Raw genomic sequence first — 27,502 nt, forward strand, 5'->3', positions numbered from 1 at the left:
GCACAAGTTAATTTTCCATAGAGTCAATGAAGAAACTGTCAGAACTGTCTTCCTTTTGACTACTTACAGGGGTGATATTGCCAGGGCAAAACGTAAAGTCAAAAAGATTTTCCCCTTAGGTTGTTAGCTACTTCTCTGTTTTATTAATCTGCAAATGTCAGATACATTTGAAGTGCTTTCTAAGTATTAACACAGGACACATTAAGTAGATTTTAATAGAAGCTTTCCGTTAGCATTTTCAACCATAAAAACTTGCAAGTAGAGTACATTCCTTAAATAATCAAATTTCATTTTTTGGAAATTTGCTTTAAAGTAGCAATTTTTAGGAGCTATACAATACAAGTATGTTGTTGGTTTTTTTTTTTTTTAATATTAGGAAAGATAGTAATGGACCAGCAACATGCAATTTCTAACATAACTGTGAAATATTCATTCTGGTAAATGCAGTCTATTTTACCTCAACAATGACATTTTTTATCTTCCTGTTGGTGTATATTCATTGTATTTCATTTCATTGATTTGTATTAAAGTCTTTAAAATGTATGGAAAGGTAAGAATTTATGAAATATATTTATGCAAGAAATACAAGGATACTGATATCAGAAAAACATAACAATGGAAAAAAAAAGATATAAACAGATGAAATAATTACAAAGTTGTTTAACATGATCTGGTAACAAGCATGCATTCATTAAAATAAACTCAGAGATCATTTTACAGTAGACATTTTACAGTAGAGATCGTTTCTACTAGGGAATCTCAAGTACAAGGCGAGGAATAGCCTTTTCTCCTTGAAAATTAACCCATAATGTAATACTACATAAGCTATTTTCTGTAATTAAAATACTATGCTGCAATATAATTGCCAGTACTGAGGAATGTATTTTTTCCTTTGGGACTTCTTTTCTTAATTATAAGCAGTAGAAGAAAAGTGTGGGGAAAAAAAACCCAGACTTTTAAGAATTCTTAAACCACTAGAGATTCATTTACAAAGGAAAAGTGGCTGGAGGAGATTAAAGATATGTAAGTAGAAAAACACTTATTGAGAACAAGACAGAATCACAGAACATTTATTTATTTATTTATTTATTTATTTATTTATTTATTTATTTATTTATTTATTTATCAAATGCTTTTGCTATGTGTATAAGGTGAAGTTATTAAACGTTTTGTCTCAGACTTTTTTTTATGCTTCCTTTTACAAGAATCACAGAATCATAGGGGTTGGAAGGGACCTCCAGAGATCATCAAGTCAACCCCCCTGCTAAAGCAGGATCCCTACACCAGGTCGCACAAGTAGACGTCCAGGTGGGTCTTCAATATCTCCAGAGAAGGAGACTCCACAACCTCCCTGGGCAGCCTGTTCCTCACCCTCACCATAAAGAAGTTCTTGCACACATTTGTGTGGAACTTCCTATGCTCCAGTTTCTGGCCATTTCCCCTTGTCCTGTCTCCACACACTGCTGAAAACAGTCTGGCCTCGCTGCTCTGCCTCCTACACCTTAGGTATTTATAGACCTGGATCAGGTCCCCTCTCAGTCTTCTTTTCTCAAGGCTAAACAGACACAGTTCACTTAGCCTTTCTTCACAGGGGAGATGCTCCAGGCCCTTCACCATCTTTGTGGCCCTCCGCTGGACTCTTTCCAAGAGATCCCTGTCTTTTTTGTACTGAGGAGCCCAGAACTGGACACAGTACTCCAGATCAGGCCTTTCCAGGGCAGAGTAGAGGGGGAGAATCACCTCCCTCAACCTGCTGGCCATGCTCTTTTTAATGCACCCCAGAATGCACTCTTTTTGGCCACAAGGACACACTGCTGGCTCATGGCCACCAGAACACCCAGGTCCCTCTCTGCAGAGCTCCTCTCCAACAGGTCATCCCCCAACCTGTACATCTATTCCTCCCTAGATGCAAGACTCTACATTTGCTTTTGTTAAATCTCATCCAGTTTCTTACTGCCCAGCTCTCCAGTCTGTCCAGGTCTCGCTGAATGGCAGCACAGTCTTCAAGTGTGTCAGCCAATCCTCCCAACTTCGTATCATCAGCAAGAAGAATTTTTTAAAATAAACCACATCTTCTATCAGGAAACCTAGCATGATACAAAATGGTTTTTTTGTTTTGTTTTGTTTTGTTTTGTTTTTTAACACAGCAAGCAATGGTCACATATCTAAAATTGTACACTGTCCTGAAACTTTGTGTTGTTTTCAGTGACTACATCTTAGCTGTCATGTTAAAGGCTGCTTCAGTGCCCTTCAGAGGCTGTGTACCAGGCTATAACTCACATCTGTTTCTCATACCTGCACTGATCTTCCTTGTTCCATATATTTTCCATCTTGAGGACTAGGTGATTTCAGATTATCCTTGGAACTTGTGAGGCCTCTGCATCTTAGAGCAGGCTTAACTTATGTGATATTTTTTTGAAAATTGGTTCACTTTATGACTTTTCGAGGCAATTCACATTCCAGCTTTTTGTCTTATTGGAAGACTGTAAGTAGTCATGCAGTTCTCTACCTTGTTTATAAAACTAGATTGCATGCACAAACAGATCACATTCTAGAATTTAGACAGCAATCATATGGCATATTGAAGCAGCAGAGTGTTGCTGATGGCTGAACTAGACTGAATGAATAATTACAACTTCATATTTCACAGAAAGCTGTCTAGTTCAAAGAAACTAAAGAATAATATTCTAGCCTAAATTTTCCATAGAAGTAAGCCAACACTTAGGACTTCCTAAGAAACCCTACGAAGTCATCTCTCAGGCCCTAAAGCACTTTGGTGGAATCCTACGACAGAACTCTTCTTGCTAGTTTTTCAGAGATTTCAACTCTGTGACCTTCTTTAACAGAAGAGCATGCTGATTAGTCTTCTCTACTTTCTGGAGAGTGCAATAATATTCACTTTTGTAATTATTCTTTACTGGTATGTCTTTAAAGACTATTGCTTATATGTTAAAATCTGCATTTCCATGATTTTGCCTTTGTCCCACTTTTACTATCTTAATATTCATGTTATAAACACAAAGTTGGTTTTGTAATTCCTTCACCAAGGTGAGAATCTCCTTCACTGTACTATGCTAGATGACACCCCCTATCTGATTATGCATCAAACCATAATCTACTTCCATTCTCTTTCTTCTCATCTAGTGTACACTTTTTCACATATGGGAAATGTCTTTTATTAGTGAGGGTGATGAGGCATTGCTCAGAGATGTGGTTGACCCCCCAGAGATGCACAGGGCCTGGTCCAGCCTGGTCTTGAAACTCTCTAGAGACAAGGCATACACCACGTCTCCAAGAAATCTGTTTCAGTGCCTTATCACCTTCACTGTAAAAGACTTTTTCCTTACATCCAACCTAAATCTATGTTCTTTAAGCTTGAAACCATTTCCTGACCATTTCCTGTAGCCTCAGGAGCAAACAGCTATAAGGTGTTATTCTGTCATGGATCTAGATGAATAAAGCACAGTAGTTTCAAAAGCAAAGACTGAAGTTCCACTGCTAAAGATAATGACAGAACCTTTTTGATGTCAATTGGTCAGAATGATAAATTAGTACTTCATTATAGCTATGCCACAGCTGCATGTACCACACAGTTAAAGGTGACGCTTAATATATGTGTGCAGAAATTTACTTTTTTGACTGATTAAAAATGCATTGTACTGGAAATCACATAAGCATACATGCCCCTTTAAGATTTTCTGGCTGATTTCTTTATCAAACCAGCCTGGATAAACTGCAGATAAACATCTGGATGCTTATCCAAACTGAAAAGAACACTGTAAGATTCAACTGTGCTTTTTACCAGTTGCATGAGACTTTTATGAATAGTATGCAAAACACAAAGGCATCAAAGTTGATCACTTAAAATAGGTCAGACAAAAAATTGACTTGTTTGATAAAAATAAAAAGTTTTCTGTCAAAATAATTGAAACTACAATGAATGATATCCACTGTAAATAACACTATATATCTACTTATTTTCTAATAAGCTTTATAGAAGATCATCCAAATCCCTTTATCCCTTTATAGGGATTATGCCCACTATAAAAACTTTGCTACTTTCACAGTGAGATGAGGTTTCTGTTTGCTACTTCAGGTTATTTCAAAGTACTAAGGACAGTATTTTAATTTTAAACATTTGTAGAAAATCAAAGCAGTTAAATAAAATCAGGGGAAGAAGAATAAATTCACTGCTGGATGATTTATTATGTCTTGACTTAATGACTTTGGTGGGACTAATTTTCTGAATAAGGTGTCCAGACATGTATACGCAATGCATTAAATAGTTTACCTCTTTTAGTTTCTTTAAGTTTTTTACTGATTTACTTTTTTTTGTTTGTTTGTTTTTAAAGAATAATCTGAAAAGAGTATTAATTAGGCATTTACCTGCATCATTTTATCTCTAAATGCACTTTCTTGGACTCAACTGCTGGTACTGTTTTTTCTTGAAAAATAATTCTGAAGATGGATGTATTGTTTGATATAGTTAAGGTACTTATTTCTGCTTTCTGTTGCTTAGGTCCAACACTTCTAACACCATAGTACTTTAGAAGCCAAGGTATTCATAAAATTATTCTCCATTTTTAGTGTGAGAAGTGATGGGTTAGCACAGTAACTATTTTCTGATCTTACTGAAGAGAGCAGTGATTCAGATTTCTGCATTGACTACACTGATCTCACAGAGCTGATACAGTAAATTTACATTTTCCATAAACAGTTGTGTGAACTTGTACGATTCAGTCTTTCTGCTTCATATACACTTGAATTGTCTATAAACTGAGATGCATGATTTTTTGTATTTTTTTATTTTACTTTTTGTTATTTCTCTGTAAATAATTTTGACATTTTAGGAATGAAAAATAATATTTAAGTGTGAAGTACTCTTGTTTATCATCATGTGTGAATATGAAGCACAGTCTACCCATTTATTTTCCCCTCTTGTAATGCAACAGAATTATAAATGTAAAATATATTTTTTGTCAGTTGCAATACAAGAATAATATGCTTTTTTTTTTTTTTTTTTTTTTTCTAAATAAAAACATTATATACTTATTTTGGAAATACAATGCTTGTACATTCTGAGCAGAAAATGTTTCACTGGTGTCTATCATTTCAGAATAAATGTCTTTGTCTCTAGTGTTTGCTTTCCCCTGAGGAACAGTTGAAGTTCACATTGTTAAAAGTGCTAATAAATTATAATATTTGTGTTAGTTAATTAAATCTGTCAGATGAAAAATTATCTAATACTTTAGATTCTATCTTTTCTTATCTTCACTTACGTAATTTATAGAGGTGCATTTTAGACTTAAAGAGAAAACTAATACAGATTTGTGTTTGGACTGGAAGAAAAAAAAGTAATTTTTTTTTTTTTTTTTTTTACCAGTTGTCTGTAATATGACAAGGGCACTTTTGTCCTATATTTTTACAATTATGAAATCATGTTCACTCTGCATTTTCCTTTGCTTAAAGTCTGAAATATTGAAGACGATAAAATTTCTCTCTTTCTCCCTCTCTTTCTCTTTTTTTAACCTGACTGTAACAGATCTGAGCATCCTTATCTGGGAACCTGACTGTCACTCCGTGCCCATTTGCCCAGAATCTCCATTTCAGATCAGCATAGAGATTTCAGTTCCTGTATGAGGTATGATATAGGCATATCTGTGCCTCCTGGACAGATCTTGGCTTATCTTCTGAATGGACATTTTCAACGTACACTGTATCCTTGTCCCCAGTCCTGCCTTTGGCCGTCTTTTTCTTCTAATGGTGCCACTCGATCTGTCAATGTACTCTGCTGTCAACAACTTTGCTCTGCCCATGACTCTCAGTTTCTTTGGGACTGCATTCCATTTCTGGGATCACCCTGGGCTCCTGGTTCATTACTAATCATGGAACAGTGCCGCTTTTTAGGCTCCCTGAAACTTTGCATCTTATGACTGTTGTCCTATCTAAAGAAAGATGGCAAAAATGATGACTCAGAGGTATTCTTTGGTCACATCCCACAAGAAAGTCACCCGTGGTAGGATTCATCTGGCAAAATGTAGTGTCTAGCAAACTGTAGTACAGTATGATGCCTATGTTTGAACTGAAATGTATAAAAATTTTGCAAATGACACTAAACTGGGAAGAGCTGTTGACTCCCTTGAGGGTACAGAGGCCTTGCAGAGAGATCAATCTTGACAGATTAGAGGGATGGGAAATCATCAGTTGTCTGAAGTTTAACAAGTGTTGCATTCTGCATTTGAAATGGCACGCCCCTAGATATGTGTATAAACTGGGGCATGAGGGGCTGGAGAGCAGCTCTGTGGAAAGGGTGTGCATCAGGCCCAGCACTTCCAGCAGGCAAGGAAAGAGATTGTTTCAATCTGCTCTGCAGTAGTGCAGCCTCATCTTGAGCATAGGATGCAGGTTTGGGTACCATTATATAAGAAGGACATAAAGCTATTAGAGAGCATCCAAAGGAGAGCTACAAGGATGGTGAGAGGTATGGACCACAAAAGGTATCAGCAACAGCTGAGGTCACTTGGTTTTATCAGCATTGAGAAAAAGAGACTGGAGGGAGGCCTCGTGGCAGCCTATAACTTCCTCACAAAGACATTGGAAGAGCAGGCACTGATCTCTCTGGTGACAGTGACAAGACCTGAGGAAATGTCTTGGAGATGTGTCAGGGAAGGGTCAGGTTAGTTCACTAAGAGCATGGCTGGGCCTCGGAACCATCTTCCCAGTGTCATGGCACCAAGCTTGCCAGAGTTCTAGGAGCATTTGGACAATACTCACAAGGCATTGTTCGAATTTTAAATGATCCTGTGTGAAGCCAGGAGGTGGACTCAGTGATAGTTATAGGTTCCTCCAACTCAGGGTATTCTATGATTCTATTATTGTTTTCCATATTTCACTAATAGTCTCTTTACTGTGGATATGAATAGCTATCTTTAGTGTGTATTTCACTTCATTTATTTTAGATTTTGATATAAAATAAATCCCCTACTTCAGTAGACAGAAAGGAGCAGATGATGTGTATCATCCTAAATATACATCAATGAGTAGTGGCAATATATTCATTCACTGATATTAATAACATTTCTCTAATTTCTGTGGAAGAAAGCTTGATGAACTGGAATGGACTGACAGGAATCTCATGAAGTTCAACTCAGTCTTACTTCTACTTGCAATAACACAAGTGCCAACATGTGGACCACTCATTTAGAAAGCAGATCTGCAGAAAAGGACCTGGGGTTCTTGATCAACAAAAATTGGAGTAAAATCTAGCAACATGGCCTTGCAGTAAAGAAGGCTAATGCCATCCTGAACTGTATTAAGGTTTGTTGTCAGCATGTCAACAGAAGTGATTCTTCCCTTCTACTCGGCAGTGGTGAGATGCATCTGTAGTGGTGGATATAATTCTGGGCTCCCCAATAAAGGACAGGCAGGACATAATGGAGAGAAGAGCTAGAAAGATGATGAAGCGACTAGAGATTCTGACACATAAAAAGAGTCTGAGAGACCTGACAAGAGGCTCACCTAGACTTACCACTGTGCATAAATACCTAATGGGGGCAGGTGGGAGTGAAGAAGATAAAGCCAGACTCTTAGTGGTGCTCATTGTAAGGGCATAAACTGAAATACAGAAACAGGACTGGAAACAGATCTGAGCAATTGGATCTTGTGACTGTGTTCTGAGCAGGGGAAGCTGGACTAGATCATTTCCAGAGGTTCCTTCCAACATAAACTGTAGACCAATTCTGTAATTACTTATTACCTTTGATTTCCATTTGTTGCATTGAGTCTTTTAATTCTTCATGGCATGAAATCTCATTTGAGTTTAATGATTGGAAATCATTTCCTAAAGCCCAGAGCTCTCCATCATTCAGCATATAGATTTAATATATTCTAGAATGGAAATAGAACATATTGAATTAGGAATGTGTGAAAAGATGACCAGGAATGTTTTCCTTCTGAACAGTGAAATTTCATTCTCTGTTGTAGATAAACAGTTGAAGTTCCTAATTTTGAAATATTTATCTGGAAGAGAATTCTGCGGTGGACACTTATGACTGTTCTCTCATTTTGCTGTTCAAGAAGTTAACAGATTAAACCAGAAATCTGTCTCTTACATTAGTTAAATCTATCCTAAGACCACAGTTTCTTTTTGAAATAGGATGTAACGTCTCTTTTTTTTTTTTTTTTTTTGCCTGATATAGGCTACTGTATTTTGCTGCCTACACTGCATTCTATAGCGTACAGAGTAACACGTCTAAGTTACATTCAAAAAAAGTCAGTTTCAGATTGATCATATAGATTTGCATACATTACATTTTATGCCCAACTTAATATTATTTCAGCTACACAGTCTATCTGGATTTTGATGCATTCTAATAAGCTTGCTTTGCTTTTGAATGCAATGTCCAAAGCTTGTCTCGTGAATACACACTTACTTTATACACTTACTTTCATTACCAATTTCAGTCAGATGTTTGGTAAATTTTGTGTTTATCTACAAAGTTTTATCATACTTCCTAGTTGATGCTGTAAGAGATTATTCTTTTACATCATTGTCTCAAAGCTTGCTGGGGTCACAGACGAACTAGTCCAAGCAAGTCCTGGGCAAGGGTTGAGAAATCCTTTGTCTGGAGAACACTAATGGACAAGTCCTGGGTAACAGTTGCAAAATCCTTTGTCTGATGGACACGGATGGACAAGGCCTGCTTCTTCCCGGACTTATTCTGCAGCTTCTTCCTGCTACCTGCTTGCTGCCCAAGGCCGGCCATACTGCTGCTGCTTTCACCCTGTGCTTTTGCCTCGGACCTTCGAAACAGCGTGCAACGGGACCACTGTTGGATCCTGTGGTGACTATCCCTGCTTCAAGCAATTCTTGCTTATTTCCTATCTTCTCTATCGCCCTCCTTCCCTTCCCTGTCACCCTGATTAGGATTTATAATAAAACTTGTCAGACCAACACTTGAACCATTCTTTCTTAATCTCATGCCAGGTATACACATATCAAAGAACCTCCTATCCCTCCTATAAATTGGAGCAAAACAGATGTTGACACAAAATTTCTTATAGCTCCATAGATTCTCCTGGTATTCCTGTTTTCCAGAAATGTTGCTTGCCGTTTATTTTTACTGTGAGCCATACAGACACATGCTTTGAAGACTTGAGAAAAGCTTTCACGTTTTCTTAACTCCCTGTTGGTGTCATGGGATATAAGGGTGAATAGAGATTTAAATGCCCTTTATTGTATCATGCAGATGCATGTGGAGTCGCAAGGCCCACAGGTACAACACTAGTATGTTGCAGCAGTCTACAGCATCTGGAAAGTCAGTTACGTAGTATCTGCAACTGTCTTTTCCATTTGATATGAAAATCGGCATTTTCTCCAGTTGAAATGATGTTTTGAATTTTCTTGTTTACTTATTTTTAGCTTCTAAGTCACATAGAAGTTCTTATCTCTTTTTGACCTTGTTGAAAACGAAGATCATCCATACAGAAAAAGTAATACAGCCACTCTGTCTGAATGGCTTTTACAATTCCTACTGCTATAAACAATGGCATAGTGGAGGGAAAAAAAAAAAAAAAAAAAAAAAAAAAGCTTCCTTGCAAAATACAAGTAAATCACTCTTTCTGGAGTCGTGAAGTTGAAATTAGAAGAAATTGATCTTTTCTACAGACCAATTCAGGAAATTTCTGTACTTAAATGAGAGCTTTTTTTCTAGTTTTTTTTTCAGATTGCTCAGGAGAAAGATTCAAAAAATGATGTGCAACTTCCTTATTTGTCCATCACTCGGATGTAATGTGTATCCTGAAAGATGAATTCTGTGTATGTATAGGTGTTTTGAATGACAATTGCTTCAACTTTTTTTTCTCCCAAGAACAACAACAGCTGCGTTCCTGTATATTGTGCTGTGTTGCTGTTTTGTTTGTTTTGTTTTGCTTTGCTTGTTTGTCTTCCTTTTGTTTTGCTTTGTTTTATTTCAGTTGCATTTGATATTACAAAATTCTGAATATTCTGTTTGTTGGGATTCATCACAAACCTGAAGAAGAAGCTTACTTGATTTTTTCATCTTATGTCACACTTTTAAAAGGTGGTTGTTTGCATATGACTATCAACAGATAGAAAATATGAGTCTAGAGCCTTCCCAAGTATATAGGATACAACCCATTGATTTCAGGCTTTGGATAAAGGCCTAAGAGAATAGAACATAATAAAGCAGATGTTTCCTCCTTCCTTAGAATCTTTAGAAGGCTTATCTTTTTATTTTGGTTTTAAATTCCCAGGTACCGGAAGGATAATATCTGTCTGAGTTACAGACGTGAACAGAAAAGAGAATCAAAACATAACTAACCTTCCAGAGCTTCATCTATGATGCAGTGTAATTGCTGTACATAGTTTAATAAGGAAATTACTGCAGTGTAACTCAGGTTCTCAAAGTGAGAAGACTTTTAACCTTTCTTTCTAATTCAGTGAAACTCAAATTCAATTCTTGAACACAGCAGAAATGAATGCAGAACAGAATCTAAGGCATATAAGCTGCCATTCTGGTATATATTGAGAGTTGAGTTGTAGGGTCAATATAATTTCCTAACTCAAGAATAGTTGTGTTTAAACACTTATTTAATCTCATTCAGTGAAATGAAGTAACTTTAAAGTTACTTAAGAATGAGTCACCAATTCCTTAAGTTCCAATAATCTGAGAGTGAAGAGCAGTACAGTATGATTCTTCAAAATATAGAATGCCTACAATGAAGAAGAAAATATTTTGGTCCTCAATAGTTAGGAGTCCCGTGTTATTCACTTTTTAAAGAAGTATTAAATTTCTGTGGGATGTCAATATTTAATTCGGTGTTGAAAATTTATGTTTGTCAATACATCAGTAGTTCCATACTGAGTTTTTGCATCTTCTAACACATTGTATATATTTGTTGTTCTCCTTTTCTTTCTTTCTTTCTTTTTTTTTTTTTTTTTTTTTTTCCCCTAGTATTTCTTGGTATTATTTATAAGTAGACAATTTGCAATATATATATATTCTGTTCCCAAAACGTTCACTCTTTCTTATTGTTTTCCAAGGTGGGAAACTTGTCACCTAAGTCACTGATCAGATTTCTAGTTTCTGATGTGTTACTGTTATTATTATCATTATTTTCACTGTTTGGAGAAGAAGTCAGTGTCCCCTCATTAATTCTGTAGAAGATTTCAGAGAAGATTACATAATTAAAAGTATAATAACTCTCTTTACAAATTTGTAAGTTCCACTTTTATTTCATTTTGAGCTTGTACTTACTCTATTTCACATCTCTGTTTATGAGCATATTCTATGTCATTCCGAATACTGTAGTGTATGGTTAATCACTATGATTTATAGTTAAGTATTCATCAAAATGCTTGTCTGATCCAAATAAGTATTTATCCTATTTCTTCTTTTTTTTATGGAGCTTAGTATGGCATCTCCAGACACAGTTTAATTTTCTGGTTTATCAGATCAATTTGTCACAAAGAACAAATACAGGTGAAAAAGAAGATCATCAATTCTTATTGTGTATGGGGCTGGATAACTCTGAAATTGCTTTAAATTAGAGTTCAATGTTTACCATTGGGGAAGAGAGAGACCTATTTTGTACTGCAATTTGCAGTCACTGAGTTATAGTTGGAGAACACAGAAATACTAGCCTGACTATACTTAGTTATTGATAGACAGCAGTGACTAAAGCTGAAATAAACTGATGATAACCTTAGGCTTCCCTCTACCTTTTCCCTTTAGAACAGAAGCAACCATGAATCATCAGTACTTCCTTTTCTTCCCTTAAGCCCTTTAAAAAAAAAAAAAAAAAGTCTGGACATGATTTTCTGAACAAGTAGATATTGGCAATTCCTGTCCACTGAGGACAGCACTGGAAGGAACTGGTTTGTACGGTGCAGGTAGTATGTGTAAACTGAGAAAGCTTTATGGATTGTGTTGCTAGTAAGTAACCTGCCAGCAGAGGAAAAAAGGCAAAGAAATCAGCTGATTTCCATCTAAGTGCTATCTAACTCCTATAGTTACCCAAGGAAAATAGACTCACATTTTAAATGTAACTCAGAGATTTGGAGTTAGACTTGCTGTAGCTGGACAGGAATGTATTTTCTGTTCATAATGGAGTCAAGTAATAAATGATCAATAACAATTATCTAATCAAATATTATATATCAAAAACTGATACATGCATATCAATTTAAGGACTTCTGTTGATTCAGAGGATCACATAGCTCCTTCCCAGAAATAAACAAGCCTGGTGTAGATTTTTTTTTTTCAAATCAAATCTGGATAGAAAAGAAAAGAATATTTTTTGTAGGCGTCAGTCTTTCTGAAAACAACATAGAATTAAGGTAAATTTTGACATGAGGCTGTCAGTTGTGATACTGAAGCTATATATATATATAAAAAAAAAAAAAAAAAAAAAAAAAAAAAGCTTTGGTGATTCTAGAAATTAGGTTCTAGAAATGGAAGAAAAAAAAAAAAAAAAAAAAAAAAACCACAAATAAACCTTCTGACATTTCTTTCCCTTCTGGCTGCAGAAGTTGGCTAGATGACAGAAAAGAAGGGGCTGTGTCTCCATTTGTTATGCTTTCCTTTGTAAAAACATAGGACGATCAGTAGTTCTGTGGATTTTCTACAATTACAAGCTATCTTGTATCAGGCAGGATATTTCAAGACAATACATACTGACTAATTTCAGACATCTAAAAGACTGGCAACCAACCTGAACTGGGAATCTAAGAAAATTCTGGGTTGCCGTTTTCTGATGGAAGGATAATACAGAAGGTACAAATAATTCAGCAGGTTTCTGGATTTCACTCATGATTACTTCTTGTCAATAGTGATTGAAGATCTAAGAGAAGATGCTCTGTTGAACCAAAAACTATCGAACAGAATAACTAGGAATGGATATCAAGTCAGGAGATAGTCTTGCTTTCAGTGACTTTGTGATAGTGGAGTTCAGGATTGTGATGGGTGATCAAGGCAAAAAGCAAGATCTGAACCCTGGGATTCATGACAGCAGACTCTCAGGGATCTGCTTAAAAGGCTCCCATCAGATATAGCCTGGGGAAGAAGAAAAGGTCCAGGAGACCTTGTGGATATTCAGGGATCACCTCCAAGATGAAAAATACGTACTCCCTTTGAGAAGGATTGTAAGAAACAGACCTTCATGGATGACAAAGCAGCTCCTAATGCAAACAAACAAACAACCAACAACAAAAAACCCAACAACAACAAAAAACCACACATACACACAAATCAAGCAAACAAACAAACAAACAAAAAACAACAACAAGAGTGAAAGAAGAAGCAGAGACTAGTGACCTGTGAGGAATGTAGAAACACTGTCAAACCTGAACGGAACATGTTAGGAAAGAAAAAGTAAGGTTACCGGGAGTTGGATTTAGTAACGGTCATAGAAACTCTTAGACAGATGCATCAGAAGAAAAAGGAAGACTAAGAAAATACAAGCCCACTGCTGAATGAGATACAGGATTGATTACAAAATGTGAAAAAGTCTGAGGTATTCAATATCTTCATCCTGTTCTCACTGGTAAGACTAACCTTCAGAAATGCCAGCTTCCTGAGACCAGTGTGAAGGTCCAAAGCAAAGAAGAGTTACTCTCAATGTGGAGGAAGATCATCTTAGGGAATATTTTTTAAAAATACATATAGAGAAAGACCTATATGACTTGATGGGTTGCCCTCACAGGTGCTGAGGTAGCTATCTGATGTCAACGATAATCAATAGCGGCTGTGTATTGATATCATGGAAGCTGGGGGAAGTTTCTGATGCTTCTATGAAAACAAAGATTACTCCCTCCTTTTAGCAGGTTAAGAAAGAGAAATTGATTAACTACAGAATGGTTAGCATCACCTTGGTCCCTAGAAAACTGATGAAGCAAATAATACTGGAAACTGTTCCAAACACATGAAGAGTAAGGTAGTTTGAATCTTTAGCATGAATTTATGAAGGAGGAATTACACTGAATTAAGTGTTAATTAAGGAGACCTTAATCAGCTTCATAGACTTCTACAATGAGAGGACTAGTGAAGAACAGTTCTTTATAGATAGATTCAAGTAAAGTTAAATAGGTAAATGGATAGTGTTGTGATCTGAAAACTGGCTAAAAAATTGGGTGTAAAGAGTAATGATTAGTAGTTCAAAGCCCTGCTGAAAGCCAGTGACCATGGTACCCTAAGGATCAACATAGATTCCAGTATTGTTCATCATCTTAATAAGTAGCTTAGATGAAATGACAGCCTACTCCCCCAAGTAGTTGATAGAATACTGGGAGGAGTGGTTAAGACCCCAGGTGATCGTGATGCCATTCTGAAAAACCTGGACTAGTTGGAGAGGAAATGGGCAAGTGAGAATCTTGTGCAACTTCAACAGAAGGAAATGCTAGTCCTGTAACTGTGAATGCAGTTCCATGTACCAGGATAAGCTCCGTTTTGAAAAGCTGGTGTCCTGGTTTTATCAGTATTCCATATAATGACATCATGCAGTAAGCTGTTTTCATGATAGAACATAGTGCTTTTCCTTGGTCAGCCCCTGTCAGTGTTAGCTTACAGGAGTTCTGGCTCTCCAAGAAGAAAATACACTGAGAAGGGAAACTACAGTCCCCAGAAGTCTCAAGTAGTCCCCACATGATTTCCAATTCTGAGTAAAGGAGGTAGAATAGCAAGGTGATGGGTGAGGAGATCTCTTCCATTTCTGGTGGTGCAGCAAGTAACATGATTGGAATTTCTCTCTCTCCCGTTTGCTTGATTTATTTATTCTATCTTATTGTCTTACATTCTTTTATCATTTGCATTAAATTAGTTATCCCTCCTTATCTTGGTTGTGTTCTTTGTACCTCTTCCCCTCTTGAAAGAGCAAGGGATGAGGCAGAGGGAAGCCCTGTTGCTACAACAGAATCAACTAAACAGTGACAGCTGGAAAGGACCTTTGCAGGAAGGGAACTGAGATTACTGGTGAACAACAAGAGAACCACAGGCCAACAATGCGTCCCTATGGTAAAGATTGCCAACTGTTTCCTGGGCTGCATATGGAAGATCTTTGCTAGCAGGATGAGGTAGATGACCTTTCCCCTTTACACAGCCCTCGGGAGCCATATCTAGAGTGCTAGATCCTGTTCATAGAATCACAGAATCACAGAATTGCAGGGGCTATAAAGGACATCAAGAGATCATCAAGTCCAAGGTCCCTGCCAAAGCAGATACCCTACAATAAATTGCACAGGTAGAAGTCCACAAAACTCTTGAATATCTCTATAGAAGGAGTCTCCATAACCACTCCGAACAACCTGTTCCCGTTCCCCATCACCCTTCTTACATATGTTAGTATGGAACTTACTATGTTCAAGCTTTAGGCAATTGCTCCTTGTCCTATTATTATCCACTATCTAGAAGAGCCTGGCCTCATCCATTTGCTTCCCAACTCCCTTTAGATATTTATAAACATTTATCAGATTCCCTCTCAGTCTTCTTTTCCTCAGGCTGAACAGGCCCAGGTTATTCTCCTTTCCCCATAGGGGAGATACTCTAGGCCCTTAGTCATCTTTGTGGCCCTCTGCTGCACTCCTATGAGATCCTTGTCTTTTTAGAACTGGGAGCCCATAACTGGACGCAGTATTCTAAATGTGACCTTACCAGGGCAAAGCAGAGGGGGAGGATCACCTCCCTCAACCTGCTGGCAATAGTCTTCTATGTTATCCTCTCCTCTCAGGGGATACCCCTTGTATCTTTTTAATGCATCCCAGGATACCATTGTCCTTCTTGGCCACGAGGACACACTGCTTGTTCATTGCCAACCTGTTGTCCACCAGGACCCCCAGGTCCTTCTCCACAGAGCTCATCTCCAGCAGGTCATTCCCTAACCTGTACTGCTGCATGCAGATATTCCTCCTCAGGTACAGGACTCTACACTTGCTCTTGTTAAACCTTATCAGGTTCCTTCCTTCCCAACTCTCTAGTCTGTTCAGGTCTTGTTGAATGTCATGGTTTTATGTTTTTTTGGCTTTCAGTATTCCACATCAAAACATCATGTACTGGAATTAAAGTGTTAATGCTCCAATTCCAGGTACCTATCCCTATACATTACGGAAGTCATGGGATCTGACCCTTCCGGGTGGGGCGGTCTCTTACTGCCTGGCAGTGGGTGCTGGAGGGTGCTTTCCTAGCCATTCCAAGCTTTTCAGGTTTGACTCGGTCTCAGGAACTCTCTCTCATATCTTATTTGATTTATTAGTCTCAATTTCAATTAGATTGTCTTATATTGTGTTATCTTGCATTCCGATATCATAGTTAGTAAAACAAGTTTTCCCCCATAGATTGTTGCCTCTGTTTTTTTCCTCCCTTCCTTCCTTCCCATTTTGTGGGGCCAGGGAGGGGTGGAGGGGCAGGGACCTACTGCCCCCTGTCACAGGCATAGATTGATCCAGTTAACTCCGTGACAGGTTTTGGTGGAGAATGAGGGCATAGCTGCTTTTTAGCTTTTAGAACGAATCTCGCTCTCTGCTCTTAGAGAACTTCGTTAGGGAGCATTATCAGTAGTTCAGGTTTTTGTGCTGGAAAACTTGACCTTGAAAGACTAGGCATACTGCCAGTATTCTGGAATATTTGTAAACTTTGAGCACTGCTTAGTCTGGGTAGTGCCTTTTTTTTTTTTTCTCTCCCCGCCCCTCTCTTGTTAGCTTCAATTCATTAACCCCTTTGTTATCTTGCATTCCGATATCATAGTCAGTAAAATAAGTTTTCCACCATAGATTGTTGCCGCTGTTTTTTTCCTCTCTTCCTTCCTTCCCATTTTGTGGTGCCAGGGGGTGGGGGGGGGCAGGGGCCTACTGCCCCCTGTCACGGGCATAGATTGATTTAGTTAACTCCGTGACAGTAATAGCCTTCTACTGTATTATCCTCTCCTCTCAAGGGATACTCCTTGTATCATCAGCAAACTTGCTGAGGGTGGACTCTATCCCTTCATCCAGGTCACTGATGAAGGATGTTGAATAAGACCAGTCCCAGCACTGACTCCTGATCAACACAGCTAGTTACAGAATCGTCCCCTCTCCTTCTCCCTCTCCCTCTCCCTCTCCCTCTCCCTCTCCCTCTCCCTCTCCCTCTCCCTCTCCTTCTCCCTCTCCCTCTCCCTCTCCCTCTCCCTCTCCCTCTCCCTCTCCTCTCCCTCTCCCTCTCCCTTTCTTCAAGCTCAGGATTTGAAGTTTCACTGTTGGCTAATGTTAGAAATAAGATACTAGAATAAGGAGAATACTGGACTGTAACATATGAGTGTTTACATTTGTGACAGAAGAAAGGGATTGAGATTGTTTGTCAAGAACTTTTAAGCACTTTCCTTGAAACTCATATTCTCCTACAAAATAACACAGTGCATTCTGTTTTTAGATGGTACTTCTAGTATACTTATGGCCCTGTGATGGAAGAATAGAAATGTCCACTCTTACTGTAAGTGAGATTTACAAAAATTCAGAGCAGCATTATGCATGTAACTCCCTTTGTAGAGTAAAGGGTCAGTTTGCAAACAATAGAAATCACAGCAGATTGAGCCTTCATCATTCATTTTGTTATAATAGCATTCTGATGATTACATATTCAGAATGTGTTAATACATCCTGGAATCCCACCAAGAGAAACTGATGGACATCTTTTCCGTCATACACACTAATTATTTCTAACAACAGCATAAAGATTTTAACTTCCTATAAGAAGAATTATTACATCTAATATTTCTAGGAGATACTGGCAAATGTATTGAACTATGAAATTAATTCTCACTGAACTGAGTAAACTGAGAAAAAATAGAAAAAATATTTGATGTAACCTGCTGGTAACATTAGCATTTTACAGTAAGTGGATTAACCACTAACAATATGGCTAGGAAGTCCTGAGTGGAAGATAAAAGTACTCCTTGATTTTGAAATTGTTTTTTAAATGTAATTGAGGATACATGTAATCTCCTCTTATTTTCTCCACACTGTTTTTGCTACTTGCTTTATTTTGCACTATTTCTCTGTCTTTGTAAACCTCTTATTCTTTGCTTTTAATGTCCTGTAAAAATTCTGGTATTATCTATTACTTTTCAATAATTAGTCTCTCCAATACAATTAGGGAGAATCATCCCAGAATTTTCTTCTTCTCAATCTGTGTGACAACATCCATTTGCTGCTGCTTTGTGTTTTATAATCCTGATTGCAAACTCTATCTGTGCCAAACTTCCTCCCCTTCCCCTCCCCCTCCCCCCCATGTTTTTTAAGCTTAAAGTGCTACATAACTACTGTCAAGGTTTTCTTCTTGTTTGCCTTTTGTATTCTTCACATACCTTCATATCTTTGATATGATCTTCTTTGCATTCTCACTTTTTTCTTTTGAATGTGTCAGAGTAGCTAAAGGGAAGATGATCCAGAACCAATCACTGAGTCTGAAACTAAGACATTAAAACTGGCATGCTATTCATACTATTTAGAATTAGTTCTCTAAGTCATTTGTCTGTGTGGGCTGGATCAGATGATGTTCAGAAGTTCCTTCCAATCTCAACTGCTTTGTGATTTAGTGCAATTCTGTGAAAGTCAATTGGAATGGTGCAGAATAGAGCTAAGAAGCAAGCTAATGAACTATGCAGATGACCAGGGATCCTATAATTAAAACGCTTCTTAGCCTTCCTGTCTTCAGCAGAATATAGAATCTTTTGGACTATGGTCTCATCATATGCTCAGCTTGGGACAGGATCAATTGTTTTTCATGTCCCACTCCCCTTTTTTCTTTACCAGTAAGATTCTTCTTATGATTTCAGAGGTTGTGAAATAACAAAAGGTAATTGACTGCAAAAGAGTCTGTCAGCTAATTCATTATATTTTTTGTGTTTTCTTTGAAGAAATAGCAATGGAATTGTGATTAACTTTAATAGAAATTGTGGATAATGTACACATTTTGAAACACAGACTATAAAGTAGTGTATCAACCTGAATGGTCCAGTATCTCTCCAAAGAGAAGAAAGATCATTTAATCTGCTAAATGCTAATCCTAATCCTAAGAGCCCATACTGAAGATTACACTTATTTTTGAAGTGAAAAACATTTGGACACTGCAAACATATTTGTTAAATTATTCCATTATTCAAACTACTGTCCTAATAATTTACAAAACCTCGAGGAAAGAGTGGAGAAAGAAAAAAAATAAAAATAAAACAGTGTTTACATTTCACAGGTAAATGATACAGTCCACTAAATTACAGATAAATTACCCAGAATAAACAAATTATGGACTCAAAAAGTCACACAATCAGTTATGCTTTGTTATGTGAGGCACTGAGAGAGCTAAAAAGGACATTTAGTATTGAGTCTTGCCTTAAGGATTATTTGTTTGTTTGTTTGTTTGTTTGTTTGTTGTTATTGTTTCATTTGTTTATTTTCCATTCTGGAAACTTTATTTCTCATTTTATCATCAAGTCCTTGAGCCTTTTGTTTGCCAGAATAAAACTTCTTTTGTTCTCCTGAACTTTATCTAGTGTCTGCATGAAATGCAAGGAAATCTTCTAAATATAAAACAGGTCATGTCTCAATAAAAAAACAGTGGAATAAAATTATACTGTACATAGATTCTTTGAATTTGACTCCAGAGAAATGTTCTGGGATCTGATATTTCCTCACAAATTACAAAGATGAGTTTCTGCCAGCTGTTGAGAAAAGACATCTGGAAAGTATACACTGTATGTTTCTGGAAAGGAAAAGTGTATAGTAGTTGACAGTATCACTTTAACCAGTATCTCTACCTGTATGCTTCCTTTACTTTGGTTCCTGCATGGAATCTTTTAGACATTATTACTTCTGTGTCTTTGCTCTCTCCTTTCCCATATTTCTTATATACTCAAGTAATCTGGTAGGCTGTCTGCTTTGCAACCTATTTCTGCTGAAAATCTTGCCTTAAAAGATCATCTTTATCTGTATGTTCTCATCTCACTCTCCTTTCCTTTGTCTAGAAGATCTCAGCCATGACCCTCATCCTACAGCCTGAACTCTGCCTTACCATTAATCCCACTCAATCCAGTTTTCTTTTGTGCTTCCTTGAATCGACCCTTACAAGTCTCATTACTGGAATCTTCCTTGTAAACTCTGGCACTAGGGGTTGCAGCTAAAAAGTATAGTGTGAGAGCTGAAAAAAGTTGTGTCATACAGGTAGAACTTTTCGTTTAGGGCAACATGCACAGACAAGGAACTATTTTCACCTCAGGTCAGCTATTTTTAATTCAGTTGTTTCACACTAGATGTATAGGAATATTTGGTGTAACACCTGCCTTTGTTTAAATTTTCACAGAGGGCATCTCTGAGGCTGATATCTCCTCTTTCATCCTTAAAGAACTTAGTGTTTCATAGATTTTTTTTTTTTTCCTCTGTATTTATCATCATGCTTTTCACTCTTCTGCAAAAAGAGGATGCCCTCCCACCAGCAGAACATTAGTCAGGAGACAGAAGAAGAAAGTCTGTTGCAGAGAAACTTGTTATATTTATTTTATGTTGCACTTTAGGCAAATGAAATATCCTTTATTGCACAAGGATGGCTATTTAGAGTAGAAAATTCCAAAATATTGTCACTGAAGGTAGGCAGATGATGTATCACTCTGGTCTTTTCATCTATGACAGCTTGGGAAACGTACAAGATAGGAAGTTGGTATTTATAACACACATTAACATATTTCTTGCAAGCAGCAAATTCCATTATATAACTTTTTATCTTCAGTTTTGTCTCTCATATTAGGTTGCAATCCTAAAATGATGGTAGCACCCACTGAATAATTTTAATTGAAGAGAGAGATTTTCCTCTTCAGAAGCAGTCAAGCTTTGCTGATAAGGAAGATACAATCAAGAAAAATACTAAGTCAAGAATAAAGATTGCCCTTGCAAAAAATAAGTCCTGATAAGTCAGTGACCATCCAGTAGACCTGAAGATAGAGCTGCTTGGCAAAAAAGAGTGTTAAAAGATGGGTGTCAATGAACATACTTTTTCAACCTTAGACTTGAGAAGTCCATAGGAATTTACTGGATCTATTTGAGATTCTTAAGAGAGAAGAACTTTCACAGAAAACATGTAAAGGAAAAGACCATGAAAAAAGGATATTGAACAAAATACCAGTCTGTTTTTCAAGTGATGTTCAATTTATTTTTGTTGATTTTGTTTTGCTGTTCTTTTTTGTTTTGTTAAATAAGATATATATGCATATATATATACATATTTGTGTAATTATATATTTTATATATATAATTTTATACACATATATTATACATAATATAAATGCATATGTGTAATTATATATATAATTATATGTATTTCATATATGTATTTATATTTATAATATATATGTGTGTGTCTGTCTTCCTATTATGCAATATAGGTTAATTTACTATAGCTTGACAGCATGTGTTCCTTCTATGAGAAATAACAGTATTTTTAATAAAATATATTTAATTTTTGTGATTTTTGTTGTTTGTTTTCTATTATTTTAAAATATAATCTTAAATACATTATATTTAAATTATATATATTTTGTATAAATATCCATAAATGTGTATGTGTATATACATAATATAAGTATATAATAAGACTTTGATGTGTTTAGAAAGATCTGTGCTAAAACTTACTAAGAGACAAGAACACTGAATTCATAACTGGAATTTTGAGAAAGGAGTACACTTAAACTGTTTAGGAGTTTCAGCAGGAAGGATTACTTATATGGAGTAAAAAAAATATATATATATCTTTTCAATCTTTAAACAGTTTTAGATAAAGACTACTTCTCAAGAGAGTGCTTTGAAACTGCAAAGTAATGTTTGTACTGCTTCGGTACGAATGCCAACAAACTCAAGACCACGAGTCATCCAAATAGATAGATATTCCAGTAAGAATCTGACAGTATAAGAGCTGAAGTATTGTGATTCTGCCTCTTTGTTTCAGGGAAGCAAAGTAGCCTGTTTTGAGAAGTGGAGTGCATAGTGAGCTGAGAAAACAAACAAACAAACAAATTTTACCTTGCCAGTATAGAATTTGTAGATGTTTATGTCTGTCTTTATGGTATGTAATGTAGGCTAATTTGCTACGACTTTATATCAGAGGTTCCCCCTTTGGGATGTAACAGAGTATTTGGAACAAAATATATTGAATTTTTGTGGTTTTTGTTGTTCTTTCTGAATATAATCTTGAGGACAGAACATTCATTTTAAATGCACATGAATTAGACTGCAAATCAAGTTTTGATTCAGTTTGTAGCAGTTTTTAGGGTTTTAGGTTTTTTTTTTGTTTTTTTCTTTTTTTTTCTGATAATAAGAAATATGCTACTCACTAAAATACTGTTGAGGTGGATTGATAGGCTAACGTGTGAAATTCCTGAACCTCTGAAAAACTGGAGCAGTGGAACAGTTGTTACACTATGTGTACTCATTAAGTCCAGAGATTGAACAGCATATGCAATGTTTTTATATCTAATGCAGTTAGGTATAATTACATGATTTGCAAATGAAACAGCATTGCTATTTCTCTAAAGTTCATTTAGCTGTACACAAACGTATAATATACTTAGATATTAGTTACACGAGCATTGTAGATGTAATTAGTATCATAAAATTTGAAATGTTACAGAATATACTATGACATCTGTGAGAAAGAGAAGGAGAGCGAAGATGCAGATAGCCACTGTACACATAAATCTCGTGCTTTACTGTCACAATGCCAGCATTTGCAAGATATTTTTAAGAAAACAGGTAACAAACAAGTATAAATTTAATTATTCATTATTTATCTCTTACTAATTAGATGTGATATTACAAGGCCTTATTTATCTTCCTCTGAAAACTTACAGAAGTACTGTAAATTTCAATTTGAGTACACAGCAAAATAAAACTAGTTGTTTTCAATTGAAAAATGTGATATATATGACACTATAAATTTCATCTCTGGAATTAAAAATATGCTGACATCACATTTAGAAAATTTATTTTCAGTGGTAAAAAAAATGCATAAGATTGACCTCAAATTTGATCCATGAGCAACCTGATCTTGCTGGGGTTTTCCTGTTCATTGCAGGGAGTTGGACTAGATAACCTTCACAGGTCCCTTTCAACTTTAAGGATTCTATGGTTCTAAGATGCTATAAATTTCAAATCTAAATCCACAGTGTTTTTTGTTTTTTTGTTTTGTTTTCTGATATTTTTTTTTGAGTAAATTCTCTGATTTTTTTTTTTTTTTTTTGAGTAAATTCTTTTATTTTTCACCTAGATTTTCACTCCCAATAGGCACCTTGTCATTGTTAAAATCAATCATTGATTCTTAAATGTTTTGGCCATATCTCATGGTTTGGTACTGAGACTAAGCCATATAAATTCAGTTTCTTTCCAGAAGCGCATGGAAGCTAAAACTAAGTTCAGGGGAGAAATTGATGGACTGAAAACCTATTTCTCAATGGATTATTTCAAATTGACTGTCTGGAGATGATCTATTTCAGGCACTGCTGGTGAAGTCTCTTAAGGCAATAGAGGAATAAGCATCTGAAGTAAAGGGATTGGACTGGAAAGAGTATGGTCTGATAACCTCCAGCTGGCATTACAGATTGCTTTTGTGGGTTCAGACCCATTGCCTAGAATACTCCCCTTGAAAGCATTAAGTTTGGTCTTGTTATATTCCATCTATAGATTGAGCACAAACTTTCAGAATGTTTTGGAATTTTCAGAGATACAAATTCTTTTAATAATTTTAAGTTTAATAAATACTAATGGTCTCTCATTTCTTGTATATTTCTCATTTTATTAATCTAAATCATGTAATCATATCCAGGTAATACTGTGGCAAGGGGTTTCTAAGTTTACATCCTTTGTCAAAAAAGATGTTTCACTTTGCCTGAAATATGGCACAGCATAATTTCATCTGGTTTCCTTAGTTTTCAGGTTCTGAGGAATGGTCTTTCTCTGTTCAGCTTTAGTCACAGCTTACATGAGAGGTGAATAAATATTGTGTTTGTCTTACTCTTTTCAGGTTGTGTATGCTACATTGGGTTATATTCCTCACTATACAGACTGTAGCAAAATAAATCTATATTAGTCATTTATTGTGGTATTGCACACACAGTGGCTATGCCTGGATCTGTTATTGTGCTACGTTTTCACTCTTTGTCCTAACAAGTCTCCTACAAATTTGCATTACTCATAATCGTAACTAGAACACTAAATTTGACAATGTGAGGTTATAAGATTATTCATCTTATGACTCATTATAGAATTATTCCAAGACAAACTGTACTTAGGCTTTCCAGGCCTATTTACATCAATATCATCATATGCTTAGGTATGTGTTTCCTAACACAGATTTTCAGACCTCTGGTTTATTACTTGTATTAAAGCAAAAATGTATGCTCATGGCAACTGTGACACCTTCACTACATCTTCATTTTGCTGTTTACACAAAGTAAATTCTTTTATGGACATTACCCTCTGTGCACTGAAGAGCAAAATGCCTGAGCAAGCTGAAAATCAACAAAACCTAGAATAAGATGCAGAATAGTAGTATCTTTTTGGAAAGGAACTTTCTATGATCTGGAAATAATTTAATAAGAGATGCCTTAGCTCTTATGCCCTACTTCATTTTCCAGGTCTAAACTTGTATTTCTGCCAGATGCTATATGATGCAATTGTACCTTCCTCAATATGTGTCAAGTTAAAGCTTCCCGTGCTGTATGCAAAGGCATTGGAGGTAAATCTTTTCCTGTTGTATATATATTCTTTAGATTTCCTAGATCACTGTAGTTGCTTTTCTGCACTATTTCGATTACACAGTAATTCCACGTAGAGGTTTTTTCGTGGAGCTACCTTGAGTAATTCTTCTATAACCTTTGTTGTCCCTAAAGGTTATATTTTGAAATAAAACTGTCATGCTTTCTATTTTGATGGCTAATGTTCTATTTAGGCCTCAGAATAGCAATGGCAAATATTTTTGGAGCTTTCTTCCATCATTTCATTTGATCTTCACTTTTAAATATTTCTTAGAGTCCGAGGAGACAAAAAGTAAAAGTGAAAAGCTAATTATAGAACTCAAAAAAAAAAAAAAAAAAAAAAAAAAAAAAAAAAAGGCAGAAAAAGATACAGAAAGAAAGAATTCATATTCCTTGTAGTAGTTTGCAAAGGAATAATTGGCTAGTATGCTTTTAGACATGGCTATTCCCTGAAAACAAGCTTTTTTCCATACATTACTTGTTACAGATTCAACACTGGGTCAGAATCAGCTTTTATAGGGTCTCTCTGCACAAAATAAATAAATAAATCCAAACTCTCTTCTTTGCTTTATGTAGCTAAAATGCGAGACTTAACACTATTAAAGCCCTTTACATCTTCAAAGTATTGAAAAATGCGTAGCTCTATGGCATCAAAAAATGTTAGTTCCATTTCACAGATAGGCTAGAAAATTCGGCAAGTCTGCAGAGCAAACCATTCCCAGAGCTGGCAACAAATCCCAGCAGTCACAACTGTCACTGCTAGGCTTAGATCACTTTGCTCTCTTCAGTGTTTAAATAACATGATAGGCCTTTACCATTTCCGAATAATTCTGCTTGTCACTGGATAATTTGTCTCATAGTGGCAGGGAAAAGAGAAGAGAACAGTAAAGAAGAAGGAAATGAAGGTGATTTCACAGTTCCATCATTCAATGATAAGCTGTTTTTAGGGCTGCTGCCAAGGGAAATACAGAGACATCAGTTTCTCTTGTCAAGAACGACTGCAGCCATATACAATTATTTATTTCGGTTAGTTATAGGTTCTGTTATGGAATAACCTCCAACTGGGGTAACCTTCCCATGGACTGTAGTTCAAAAAATGCTACAATGTGGGTCTTTTCCTCAGGGCACAGTCCTTTGTGAGTGTACTGCTTCTGACTGGGTCCCCTCTGGGCCCCAGCTCTTACCAGACAACCTGCTTCAGTGTGGGCTCCCCTCTAGGGTCCTCAGTTTCTACCACGAGTCTACTTCTGTATTGGCTCTCCACAAGCTACAGCTTTCTTCAGGCCACATCCACATACTCCAATACCTCCCTGAGTTGCAGAGGGACACACTGTGTCATTATGGTCTTCACCAGGGATTGCAGAGAAATCTCTGCTCTAGTGCCTGGCACACAACTTCCTCCTCCTTCTCTGACCTTGGTGCCTACAGAGCTGTTTCACATTTTTTACTCATTTCTCTCTCTCTCACAGCTGCTACACAGTGTTTTTTACCCTTTTTAAAATAAGTTATTGTAGAGGCAACACTGGTGCCATTTATCAGCTCAGATTTGACCAGCAGTGGAGTCCTTTTGGGCCTAGCAGGAAATAGCTGAGTGTAACTTGAGAGCAGATCCTGATCTCTTCTCATTAAGGCCATCACCACAGCTGCCTTGTTACCAAAACTTTGCTGTTTAAACATTATACAAATGCACAGGAATTGGAGATAAAATATATTTTGTATTAATACCCAATAAATGTTGAACATGGAGGCTGTGTTGCATCTAATAAAGCTATGTTTGTAGACTAAGCATACTTCAGAGAAATTTGGTTAAGCTGTCAATATTAACCCAACTGCTTTTTCACTGGGAAGCCAATTACAGTCTACTGAGTTAGAACACATCAGCTGATTTTGAATAGCTTATCTTTCAGCTGCTAAACCTTTTTTTTTTTTTTTTACACAAATGCTTATAATTTCATTATAATGTGACAAGTACAATTTCAGAGTGCTTTTTGATTTTTCATCTTTGTTAAGACCCAAATTTAACAACTCATTTTAAAACCTCTACCTTTTGTTGAAAGAAATAAATAAACGTTTTGACTGTTTCAGTGCTTATAATACATATTAACTTTTGTTAACTTAGTTAACTTCAGTTAAATTTAGTTGTCTGTCCTCTTACAGACATACGTTTGCACAGAGAATTGAATTATCTGCATAGAGAATTAGCTCCATTAGGAAAAGAAGCAGAAATAAAGGCTCCTTTTACTACGAAATTTGCTGAAACAGGATCTACAGGAATGTAAAATTATGGTTTGAACTTTAAAAAAAAAAAAATGCTTCTTCATGAATTAGTATTTTGAAAGCATGTTGTAAAATTCCTGACTTGTTAAATGCACTATGCACAAGATGCAGGTTGTGGATTGCTGGAGCTTGATATGCAGAATAGTTCACTGTAACTATAACAAACTTGTGATGCATATGTAACTAAAATCTTTGACATAACACACAAAGACATATATAATTGTGTGAAAAAATAAAATATAACTATGTTATCTATCAAAATCCTAAAGGTAGTGTGTGACCATCAAACTTAGAATATAATGAAAATTTAAATAAGAAAACAAGAATGGTTGGTAGTGAATAAAAGAAATAAAGAATCGCTTAATCCTGTACTCACTAGAAACAAAAGAGTAAAAGAAAGAAGTGATGGTATGAAAGAAGTCCTAGGGCATTTACAGAATTCATA

The sequence above is a fragment of the Phasianus colchicus genome, chromosome 1, assembly GCF_987193195.1.
Source record: "Phasianus colchicus chromosome 1, bPhaCol1.hap1.1, whole genome shotgun sequence".
Classification (NCBI taxonomy): Eukaryota; Metazoa; Chordata; class Aves; order Galliformes; family Phasianidae; genus Phasianus; species Phasianus colchicus.